Consider the following 13071-nt stretch of genomic DNA (forward strand, 5'->3'; position numbering starts at 1 on the left):
GGGCTTAGCTTGAGGCCAATCCAGCTGGCCTGGAGGTTTTGCATGGATTTCTTATAGAGGGGCACCCGTACTAGAGCTTCCCTCATTCGAGTTGGAGTATGATATTCTCTGATTTTTAGACTGTGGGCCAATGTATTCCATCGGCGGGTGCAAGCTTGAATACAGTTATCTCCTAACAGTCTCTCCATATCCTCGAAATGCGCTATGGCCTGGGCCTGCTGATCCATAAATTTCAATGAAGCTTGAGGGTCGGTGGATAAGTGTTGGTGTGCTGATATTAGTGCAGTTGGATCCCCTGGTTCTGGTCTAATTAGTAATGGCTCATTCAGCTCTCGGTTCATGACCGCTTTGGCTTCTGCTGCTCTTTTGTCTTCATGGTTCAACCATGAGGCAAGTGCCATTAACTGCATATCCCCTAAGACCGTGTTGGGATCCCATGAAATTACATTAGGAAGGGCCAAATTATGGAGGTAGAACTCCGATAGTTTGGCCTTATCCTCAGATGAACTGGTATTGCATAATTCAGTGAACTGCTGCGGGTCTTGGAGCTGAGAGATACCCCTTTGCGCCAAGGTGTTGATTTGAAATTGTAGCCATTGGTCTCTCAGGTACAGGCCATAGGATTTGGCCGGCTGTCTGCATTGTATAGCATCCATGGCCCAACTGGCCATGCAGGCCAATTGTGCCTCTTTCTGTTGCAGCTGTTGTTTGAGAGCTTGCACCTCAATTTGTGCTTGCAGCTCTATTTCCTGTAGATGCGTGGTTGGCTCCCCAAGACCGATGTGCAGTTCCTTTTTGCCTTGCTGTTCTGCTGTGATGTCCCCGGAGGATGTGCCTGTTCCTCTCCTCAGCTCCTGTAGCTGCAGCTTAAGTTTTTCGTTTTCTTCCTGTAGGAACACCCGTTGGAAATTTGCCACGTGTTTAGCCATGGCTAATTCACTTCTGGCCTCCTTGAGTTGCTCCTCCAAGGGGCCTATGTCCGCCACACCTTTTGATTTGGCTATTTTCATCCACGTGTGTGTACGTACTCTCTCTTCCTCCAATGCAAAGGACAGTGGCACAGTGAATTTTTGCGGTATAATTTTGCCAACTTCCAAGAAGTTATAGTATGAGCTCAGACTTGGCTGAGGGCTAGGCTCCGGGATATGCTCTTTTTCTTCTTCTCTTGGTGGCTCTACTTCGCCCTCCCTCGGTGGTGATGAGGGTGCTTCCCCTTCCATTCTCTCTGTCTCCTTAAGCCGGGCTAAGGTTTCCTGTAGAGCAGCTTCAGCATCCTGTAACCGAGCTTTTGAAGCCAATTGGTCTAACCTTTCTTTCCAAGTAGTTGTTTTTGGGCTCCCCCTCTCATAGGTGACTGATATCTTTGAGGGGGACCTCTCCTTGGGCGAAGTAGGGGCATCTTCGATAGTGATTGGGCTGCTGGATGGAGGCTGTGGCTTGCCCGTCTTTATTCTCACACTTCTCCTAACTTTAAAATATAGAGGGGCCTCCCTCTTTCTCTTTTCCTTGGGCTTAGGAGGTGTACTGAGGGCGGCCAGCACAGCTGTTGCCTCCCTTGCAAGAACATCGGCTTTCTTTTCCCTTGGTTTTCTTTTCTCAGGGCTTCCTGTAGAAGGCCCTTTTTCAGCTGATTTCGGGCTTCCTGTAGAAGCCGGTTTCGGTTTTCCTGTAGGAACAGGTGGCACCGCTTTAGTTTGCTTTGCTGAGGGTGTTTTACTTTTTGACTTGGTCAAGGCTGCTGTCGAGGTGCCCTTGCTGATGTGGACCTGCTCAGTCTTGTCCACCCTGCTTTGTAATCTCTTCTCTCGGGGTGTTAATATGGGTGCTTCCTCTTTCTCCTTGGCACCCTTTTTCTCTTGTTTCTCCTTTTGCTCTGTCTTTGGTGCTTTGGCCGTGGGTCTCTGGCCTTTTTCTCTCTTCCCTGCGGGTACTGACTCCTTCTCCTCGCTGCTGGAGGAACCAAGCTCTTCAGTCAACATTTTTATATTGCCATCCTTGGTTAAATTTCGGAAGGCTTCCCATGAGAGAGGGACCTTGTATGTATGGAGTGCATCCTCCACGAGGAGCTTTATGAGCCCGTGATGAGCTACCTGGTCTGGTGTGCCTTCTCTCAACTTGGTGGCACACTCAGTCATAGACTGCAGTAGGAAGTAGGGAATGCTTAATTTGTTCTCTGCAGGTAGGTCCATCTGATGCCTTAATTCTGTGAGTAACCGAAAATGGTACCCATACACAATGCTAAACCGACCTTCGCAGGTGATGTATTTCATGATTTGGAGGCTAACTTCGCTCCAAAGTGGCAGTAAGCTAGTCCTGCGAACCCCGTTCTTATCTTCTGAGAACTGCTCCTCTGGTGGAAAGAATTCCTTCTTAGCTTGTTGGCCTAATTTCCTCTCTTCTTTGTCCCATGGTACCCCCATTGGGAGCTCGGTAACTCGGCTGATGAACTGTGGGGTGAGTCTGAGACTCAAACCCCTGAAATTGACGGTGGCTAATGTCTTTGATTTTGGCTTCAGAGCCCGCAAGAACTCCTCTGCCACCTCATCATCATACCCTTGCAATTTGTCGCAGAACGACATCCATTGCGCGCGGGTGAACAGCTCCACCACCTCAGGGTTCTCTCTTAGTTTCTTGGAGTCGGTTGGTTCCTTTCTGATGAACCCACCCGACATGGTGAAAAACTGCTACGTTGGCTGGAGGTGGCGGATGCAAAAAGACTAGCCTTTTGGGACAGAGCGTAGAATTACACCTCTGCCACGCATACAATTCACGAAGACTATCTCTAGATGAGCTTTAACAGAGCTTAATTACAAATTATATCCTGTAGGAGACTTTACATACACCCCGACGACAATTCATGCAAACGACAGACAATACTTGCATTCCTTTATGAGCAGACTGTAGAACGTCGACTCTGCCACCCTCGAAACCAATTGCATGGGAGACAAGGTTCAGGCTTACCTTTTTAATTCGCCACCTTTGACGTGAAGAGCCCAATTTTCCCGTGGCAGTGAGCTTTCTGTAGAAGCAGCTTTCCTGTAGAAACAGTGCACGGGTTCTGGAGAACACTGCAATGGTTCTGCGCTCTCTGCGCTGCTTAACAAATGTTCGAACGGCCGAAGACTTGGAGTGTCGAGCTTCAGAGGAATCCGGATGCTCACTCGACTTTCAAACGGCTAATGATAAATGCGTGGGGTGGCAATCTAGCCGAAAGATTTGAATCCGGCGGAATCCGTGGCGCGGGGGTGAGCTGTCCCTGCCGGACCGTTGGGCGACGTCACTTAATCATTCTACTGCAAGTTCCCTGACTGCCGCATCATTCCCTGCAGATCCGCCGCCGTCATTTCTGTTAAAACACGCTTCTCCCCGACTGGATGGCTCTCCCGTGTCCACTACCCGTTCCTTTTGCCACGGCCACCTTTTACACATCCGACTAGACCATCTGACTGGTCGATGTGGCCAGTCGAATGGCCATACGACCGCTCAACCCATTCACTTCACACTTGCAACATTTCAAAGTAAAATTCATGTAATTCGACGAAAGAAAGCGCGAGGCACTTACCTGTGCGGCCGCGGCATGATTCTTCAGGCTCTTGGACGACGATGACTACATTTGCTTGCTGCTGCTTGATTGCACAAGTCCGGAGGTTCCTCTTCACAGGCTGCTGACGATGAAGCTTATGATTCGGCTGCATGTGCCTACGTTATCCTTGCATGTTGCAGGCGATTGAATGGTGTACACTCTAGTTGGCTTAACTGCTACGGGACTCCTGCAGGATGTCTTGTAGCAGTTTTTCCTCCTCGGGTGCATGCTGAACGATGAAGACAATGGCATCACGATCACGCTCACAGGGCCCTTGGATAGCTGTGATGGGTATTGCATGGCATCTCAGCATCTTTTTCCATTTAAAAATCGCTTCCTCTTGATAACTCATTGATTTGTTTTGATTGTGCAGGTACTTTTATTGCATGTCAACTGGGGTGGTAGAAGGAGGTGACAGCAGTGTGTGATGGAGGAAATAGTAGCTTGCATGCCTCCATGTCGAACCTTGGGTGTTAGATCTCCTCACACAATGAATTCTGGGCCGTCCTGAACTTCTACAGGAAGTTTCCTCTAGAAATACAGAACTTCCTGTAGAAAGTCTGCAGCTTCCTGTAGAAGACTAAGCTGTGATGAAATCGTACCCATACCTTGGAGAAGATGAGTGTTTTTGGAGGAGGTGCTGGTGAGGTCTCCTGGCAGCATGATAAGGATCCTTGACTTTGAGTTGAGAGACCTCCTCTCCTTCATAGAATACCTGCAACCTGCATGCATTGCCACATTATAAACTTGCTATCCCTGTCCTTTTTTGCTTATTGTTTTTTTCTTTTTTCTTTTTTCTTTTTCCTTTTTTTTTTTGAAAGATAGCAGGGGCGCCTCAATGAGGTTTTCACCCTTTGCCATCTGCCTTAAGTGCCTCAGATAGGTTTTCACTCAAGGATCTTTTTCAAATCCCCTTTTTTTTTGAAAGACAATAGGGGCGCCTCAATGAGGTTTTCACCCCTACCACCTGCCTTGGGAGCCTCAGAAAGGTTTTCACCCAAGGATCTTTATTTTTTCTTCTTTTTATTCCTTTTTTTTTTTAACTTTCAGGGTATGCCCAAAACAGAGGCAGAACCCTTCTCTATGACCAACACTGATTTCTCCACAATTTTGATGAACTCTTGTCTTGAGAGAGGTTTCCTGTAGATCTTCAGTCGATGCCCATTGACAAGCATGGGGATGGCCTCCTCATCAATGGTCCGAATAAGAACAGATCCATTGTCATGACATTTTTCCACTGCATATGGTCCCAGCCATCTGGTTCTCAACTTCCCCTTGAAATCTTTGTGCCTGGAGTCATACAACAGCGCCCAATCTCCTGGCTGGAATTGCTTGTCATTGAGGTGTTGGTCATGCCACACCTTTCTCTGAAGTTGAACCACTTCTAAGTGAAGGAGGGCCTGCATTCAGTGCTCGTCCAGTCCATTCAGCTGCAATAACCTTTCTTGTTGGGCATGGCTGAGATCTAGGTCCAGCTGAGCTGCCAACTTCAAAGTGTTGTATTCAAATTCAATTGACAGCAAAGCTCTCTTCCCATAGACCAGCTCATAAGGTGTGAAGCCGGTTGTGGTCTTCCAAGTGGTGTTGTAAGCCCATGTGGCCTCAACCAGGCGATCTGCCCAATCTTTCCTACTGCTGCTCACCACCTTAGTCAAAATCCCTTCCAATGCTCTGTTGGTGACTTCCACTTGCCCATTTGCCTGAGGATGATAGGGGGTGGAAGTCCTATGCTTGATTTTGTGATGAGTTAGTAGGTCTTCAATTAAGTTGGATGTGAACTGGCTTCCTTGATCGGTGACTAGCTCTCTTGGGTAGCCAAATTTGTAGAAGATGTTTTCTCTTAAGAACTCAGCCACCTTTTCTTCTGTTGCTGCTTTGATTGCCTTAGTTTCTGCCCACTTTGTCAGGTAGTCAGTGCACACAATGATGTAAGACCTTTGCCTCGAAGGAGGGTTGATTGGACCCACAAAGTCCATACCCCACTTCTCAAATGGCTCAAGAGTCACTTGAGGTTGGAGAGGCATCTCATCCCATTGAGTCGGTTTCCCCATTCTTTGGCATCGGTCACATTGGCTGATATACCTTCTGACATCTTGATGAAGTGTGGGCCAATAGTAGCCTGCCTGCAGGATTTCGAAGGCAGTCCTCTTTGCTGCAAAATGTCCTCCACAAGGCCCATCATGACAGGTGAGGAGGATATCAAAGACTTCCTCCTCCCTTACACAACGCCTTAAGATCTGATCAGGGCCAAGCTTGAACAGGTTGCCCCCGATCCAAGTAAATGAGGCACTTTTTCTGATGATTCTGCTCTTCTCTCTTGAGGATAGGTGCGGAGGGAACTGTGCTGAAACAAGGTAGTTTGCTATATCAAAAAACCATGGAGAGAGTACTGAAATAGCAAACAGATGTTCATCGGGCATCTGGTCATCCATTGTTCCATCCTCATCTGCAGATAAATCCAATCTAAATAAAAAGTCAGCAACAACATTTTCTTTACCTGGTTTGTCAACGATAGTCAAATCAAATTGCTACAACAAAAGTAACCATCTAATAATACGAGCATTCACATCTAGTTTATTCATTAAATATCTAATTGCAGCATGATCAGTATGTACAAATGTTTGATAGCCCGTGATACAATGTCGGAACTTGTTCAGTGCATGGACCACAGCCAAGAATTCTTTCTCGGTTACAGTGTAATTCAGTTCTGCTTTGGATAAGTTTTTGCTGACAAAGTAAATGGCATACGGAAGTTTTTGTTCAACTTGTCCTAAGGCTGCTCCTATGGCTTTGTTCGAGGCATCAGTGTGGATGTGGAAAGGTAGGGCCCAGTTTGGACCTCTCAAGATTGGGGCAGACACCAACTTGCCCTTTAATTCATTCAAAGCCCTCTGACAATCGTCAGTCCATTTAAACTCCACATCTTTTGCCAACAGGCCAAATAATGGTGAGGCTAGCTTGCTGAAGTCTTTAATGAATCTCCTGTAATACCCTGCTAATCCTAAGAAACTCCGAACATCCCTTACCTTTTGGGGAGGTGGAACCTTCTTGATGAGAGCAATTTTGTTAGGATCCACCTGTAACCCCTGGAAAGAAATGGTATGGCCTAGCACGGTCCCTTCAGTCATCAAGAATTCACATTTTTCAGGACTAAGGGACAGGTTCATCTCAATGCATTTGGTTAGGACTTTTCCCAGATTGGACAATGCTTCCTGGAAGTTGGACCCATAAAGAGTGAAGTCATCCATATAGATTTCCACCGCATCATGGACCAGCTCAGAAAAGATGCTCAAGACGGCTCTCTGGAAGGTAGCAGGAGCATTGCATAGCCCAAAGGGAAGAACTCGGTAGGCAAAGGTACCCCAAGGACAAGTGAAGGTGGTCTTATCTTGGTCTTCCGGGCTAATTTTGATTTGGTTGTACCCGCTAAACCCATCCAGGAAAGAGAAAAACTTCTTTCCTGCCAGTCCATCCAACACTTGATCTATGAAAGGTAGAGGGAAATGGTCTTTTTTGGTAGCTTTGTTCAGTTCTCGGTAGTCCACACAGATTCTCCACTTCCCATTTTTCTTGGGAACCAACACCAGAGGGGACACCCATTTACTATCTGAGATGGGGTAAATGAATCCGGCATCCAACAATTTTTGCAATTCTTCCTTGACAATGTCCTTAAGGGCTGGATTCATCCTCCTCTGGAGTTGCCTAACCAGTTTACAATCCTCTTTGATGTAGATGTGATGGGTACAGACCGAAGGATGGACTCCTTTCATCTCCTTATAGCTCCAAGCAAAAGCATCTAGATGACTGGCCAACAGACTACACAGCTCCTTTTCCTGAGAAGGAGATAGGGAGGAGCTGATCTTTAATGTCCTCTCAGGGCCGAACTCCACATTCTTGACTCTGGGGGTGATAGGGTTGGTCGCACAAAGGTCCACTAAGGTGCTGGCTTGGGCATCCTCCACCAATTCTTCTAAGGTCAGTGCGCTGGGAGGTGGATTCTGGATCAAGGTCTCAGTCAAATCATCCTCGGTTGGGGGGTCTCCCCTAGTGGTGTCTAGGGTGCACAAAGGTGCTGAGTACACCTCATCCTCTTCTCCTTCCTCCAACCAAAGTGGTAAGTCATGCTCTGATGAGGGTTGGGCAAGAGGGTATAGGACTAGCTACTTGGACATAGGACCATTTTTGATGGTCATGTTTCCTGCACGGCAACTTATGTAAGCATCTGCAGTGGCTAACCAAGGCCTTCCCAAAATAAGAGGATATTCAGTGAGCTTTGCCTTTGGTTGCAGCACCAAGAATTCTGCAGGATATTCCCAAGAGTCAACAGAGACCAAGACATCCTCCACAATCCCTTCGGGAGTCACGGTGGAGCGATCTGCTAGTTGTAGGACTGTCAAGGTCTTCCTCAAGGAACCCTGAAGGTTGAGTTTGAGCATGGTATCCCTTATCATCACATTAATGGCAGCCCCCAGATCAATCAAGGTGTGAGGTATGATGGTGCCATTGATGTGGACATCTACTACAGGACTCCCAGGATCTAGGTACTTTGGGCAGATGACTTGTCCCAACATAAGGTCAGACAGTTGTCCTATGACATTGATGGTTGAAGCATCCCTCTTTCGCATGCCTGGGTGTCTGAAACACTTTTCCTTAACCAGTTTGTTGTATATTGGTACATCCTTGATGGCTTGGAGAAGTGGTATTTTCACACACAACTGTTTGAGCTCTCCCAGAAGCTCATCCTCCTCTGGGTTGGGTTGTGTGGTGGCTGTTAGTCTCTCAGGAAAGGGTGGAATAGCCTTTGGTTCACTTCCCTGTTTGTCTTCCTCGTCCTCTGGGGGAGGAGGTTGGCGATCCGGAAGAGTCTTTCCAGATCGCAGATTGATCTCCTGGATCTCCACAGCATAGGTAGGGCATGATGTTTCCCCAGTGTATACCTGCTGGGCCTGTCTGTTGTTGGGGTTCGGGTTCGGTTGAGCAGGCATTTGAGGTTGCCTTGGAGGAGCAGGAGGTAATGGTTGAGGTTGAACTGGTGGTGGAGGCAAAATGGCGGGAGGAGTGTTGTACTGGGGCCTCCACCCCGACTGAGGTGCATTCCATTGAGGCTGTGGCTGGGCATGTGAGTGATACGAATGAGTAGTGGGTTGAGTATGGTACTGAGGTGGGTAAGACCATGGAGGAGGCACAGACCAGGAAGGATGAGCAGGGGGACCCCAGGAAGGCATATGAGTAGATTGGTTGGGGCTGTAATAAGCTTGGGGTGCCCCTTGCATCCCCTGCTGGTAAGGTCTAGGTCCTTGTGGCCTCCTTTGGTTGAGGAAATAGAGAGGTTCGGTGGGGGCTTCTGTCCCTTGATACATGGCTTTAAGCCCAGGTAAGGTTGGACATTGGTTTGTGGGATGGTCCTCCTCACAAACGAAACATACTTCAACCGAATGTAATGGGCATTCGTTCTTAGGGTGTCTCCTTGTACACCTAGGGCAGAAGATAGCCAAGGCCCTCTCAGCTTCTTCCTTCTTCTGCTGGATCCTGAATGTATCAAGTTGCATGGCAATGGTCTATCTCACCTCACTTTTGAGATCCTCTAATTGATTTGCAAACTCATGTTTGGAGAAAGGAATACCAGCTGAGAGGAGGTTTCCTCTACCTCGTTTCCAGGCTGCCCTAGAGTGGTTTCTAAACACAGTCTTTATGTCCTCATAAGGCAGTTGGTAAATATCTCCTCCAGCTAACATGTGAAGGGTATCTAAGAGGTCTTCAGGGACTCCTCGGAGCAGGACCAACTTGAGGGATTCAGGGTCAAGTGTGCACCTGGCCCGTTTATAGCTAAGTTGGAACCTTTACTCATAATCCTCTAAGGACTCATCATTTCCCATGGTCATCCGAAAGATTTCTCCCTTGGTTTCCTTGGACCTACAGTAGTCCCGGTACTTGGTATTGAAATCTTGCTGCATCTGAGCCCAAGTGGTGATACTGTTCCCAGGTAAGCCCATGAACCAGCGTAATGCTGCATCCTTAAGAGTTCAGGGGAAGAGTTTCAGCTTCTGCTCATCTTCAGTATAGTCATAGGTTCGACAAAGGATAACAAACTCAAATAGGAAGGTATCAGGATCTTCAGTAGTCAGTCCATGGAAGTGAGGTAAAGCGGAGGGGCTAATGTTCTTCATTTTCATGTCTCCATTGGTCTCTTGGATGGGGAAGGCACCTTCTATTCTCTCATCTTCTCCCCTATTGTCAGCCATAGCTCCAGATGGAATGGTCTCTAATTCTTCTTCTGTTATAGGATCTTCGTATATCTTAGGAGGTTCACCTATAGGTTCTTCTGGATCACTGTCACTGAAGAAGAGAGAAGGGTGACTCAGTGATGTAGTGGGGGTGTTGGGTAAGAATTTGCCTGTTTTATCTCGATTCCTACGAGGCATGAAATGGAAAGACTTTTGATTGCTTTTGTTTTTTCTCTGGTACCTGCAAAAACTGAAACAGATTGATCTATGACTAACTATCTTGCAGAATTGAAATGAAAGCAGGAAAGAACTAATCTACTTTGCCCAAATGAAATTGCAGGAATGGAAATGCTAGTCTACACTTGCAGAATTGACATGCTGATCTACGCTTGCAAAAATGAAATTGCGGAATTGAAATATTAATCTGTGAAAGCAGGAAATGTCTATGCTACTTTTGCAGAAAGGAAATGAGATAAACTACTTGGCAGAAGGCGAGAGTAGGAAAATAGAAGAAAAACAACAATTACTAATACTCTAACGCTTCCCCGGCAACGGCGCCAAAAAGATGGTGGGCTCCAGTATTGTAGCAATAATGCTACGACTCCTGGAGCTTCCTTCTCTAATTTTATCAACCTGGTAGTTCGTAACAAACTTGGAAGCGACGGTGTTGTATGCACAAGTACTAGCTCTTGTCGCAGCTGTCACTTGGTCAGCTGGCACAAGTCCGCTAGGGCTCAAGCCAACTTCTATGAGTTCTCAGAAGAAGCTTTTTAACCGATGAATGAAAGCTATCTCAAAGGGAATTAACCTACTGCAGGGAGAAACTGAAAGCCAACAAGAAATGAAAACCCTAGCAAACCCTAATTCTACCAGCTAGTCCTACTGATGCAGAGGTGGGGATGCAAAATACTGAAAGAGGTGCCATTACTTCTAGGAAGGTGAGATGCATGTGTCTAGACTACTTTGATCTAAAGAAAGCATATTTTTGTATTTTTGTTCAAGTTGTTGGAATTATTATGTGTGTTCTTCTAACTGGGTCTTGACTGTGCAGGGATAGATCAAGGAGGGAAATTCTTGGAAAAGGTCAGGAAGGCTCAGAGATGGTCTAAGGGATCCCTGGCATCCTTTCAGAGAAGTTCATAAAGTTCAGATGCTTGGCAACCGTGTTTACAAGCTTCTACAGGAAGTCTGCAGGGGTTCTACATGATGTTCAGAATTTCTACAGGAAGTTTACTAATTTCTACAGGATGTTCTGCAATAGGATTTTTGGGTGATGGATGAGTGGAAGAGGCTATATGGATGGACAGGGAGGTAGGAGAGGAGCTTTTGATGGCTTATGGACAGAGAGATGAGATGAAGAGGGGGTGTGCAAAACTGGTGGGTTTAGAGAAGGTTAGAGGAGATGGAAGGCCGAAAAGGTAGAGTCACGTGGGTGATAGAGGAGTTTAGGAGGTAAGTGGTCTAACTGAGGGAAGAGTGGATGGCCTAGGCACGGCTTAGAAGGATATGGGAGTGAGAGAGTGGTACTGCACAGTGTAAATGAAACAAATCATCCGTGTCTTGCACAAAACTGAGATTTCATCAACCTATTCTAACTGTTTTTATAAAACTACAGAACAACAACATGATTTTGTAAGGAAACTCTTGCATGGTACTGAAACAAAGGTTCATTCCACAAGATCTGAACGCATGGATGCTGCTACAACCGAGAACATTGCATCAAAGCTTGCATGAATGTATAAAACAGTGTTTTTGGTGGGTGGCACGGGCTGCAATTCCAGTCTCTAAACAGAGATGGAAGTGAGTGTGCAATCAACCCTTTTTGGAGATCTGATTAACTCTAATCTCCTTACTCTAATCTAAACTACTGAAAGCAACTTTGTTCATAAAACTAACCTACTTAATCACACCAAGAAGTTCGACTCAGCAAACTGTGTTTCCAAATGCATGTAAAGGGAAAGAAATACAATGCTAAAAGAAAAGTAACAATACAAAGAAAGGAGGCCTATTGCTCTCAGGTTGGGCCCAACCCCGAGAGCTATAGCTCCTCTAAGAACTCAGAACTGAACTTAAATCTGCCTGCTTTTTATTAAAAGATAATAGTCATAAGTCTAATAACATGCCAAAAATGGCTTACAAAGAGCGAAACAGAGCTATCAGCTCGTAGTCCAGAATAAACAACAAAGGTTCAAAAGTCCCCATCGAAGGCTATAGCCTCATCATTTATACATTACAAGGGCCAAGCTGGCCTCCTAAATTAGTGGGGTTTGGCTGTCCAAACTAAGAGTAATCTGCTGTTTCCTTTCAATCCGTTTGGCTGCCTTCTAGCTCAGTGGTTGGAGCTCGGAGTTGGGGTGGAGATCACGAGGAAGGCCATTCAATGCTGTGGACAACCTTCCTACAAAACCGCAATCCCACCTTGGCTGTCTCCTAGCCTTCATCTGCGTGGTTTTGCTCCATTAAATGTCAAAAAACCTAAAATAAACATGTGTTAGCCACCTAGGAATAGTGACTGCCCTCCTTCGTACAAATAACATGAATATACTAAAAAATGATGCATACGTGATGAAAAATGAAGGGTTGAGCAAGGGTAAGTAGGCCAAATGAGCCCAAAATGTTACCAAATTTGGGGCTCATCAACATGCAACAGTCTAACCACTCGTATTTTGATAGTCGCGGATTCTTGTTTTCCTGTGCCGCAAACTCGTGAATCTTCCTATCTAACGAATCTTCAATTCCTTTCTTAGTTGGATTCTAGTGATATGACATCAAACATCTCTATGTAGATCCCGGTCCCAACAACAGAACCATTTGTTGGCTTGTTGGGGCTTAACCCAGGTTTGGAGTTAATTAGCCAAACAAATCCCTGTACTACTGGCCCTTTCAGAAACAGTCCACAGAGTGCGGACTGAGGTCTCACCCAAAGTAGTATGGAGGGGTGCTGGAACCAGGTTTCCGCACCCTGGAGATGTCTGAGGGGTGGATTCGGTCCAACTGTTAGTCCCTTTGTGCAAGTTACTTTGCGCACTTCCCTGGTCGTCACGCATTGATATATTCGCCTTCGTGCAGCCCTAACAAGGGGCTACGGGGCTTTCGTGTTGTTGGAGCAGCAGTCTGCACTATTTCCCTAAGTCACACCAGAGATTGTTACCTATCTTCTTATAACAGTTAGTTATCTTTGCATAAACAGAGGCCTTGCATTATGTTACTTATTCAACACATTCATATGAGTTCGGGCAATGAATAAACAATAAACTTGCAATT

Source organism: Pinus tabuliformis, chromosome Q (genome assembly GCF_031772625.1).
Source record: "Pinus tabuliformis cultivar Carrire ecotype Pingquan chromosome Q, CPIR1, whole genome shotgun sequence".
Taxonomy (NCBI): domain Eukaryota; kingdom Viridiplantae; phylum Streptophyta; class Pinopsida; order Pinales; family Pinaceae; genus Pinus; species Pinus tabuliformis.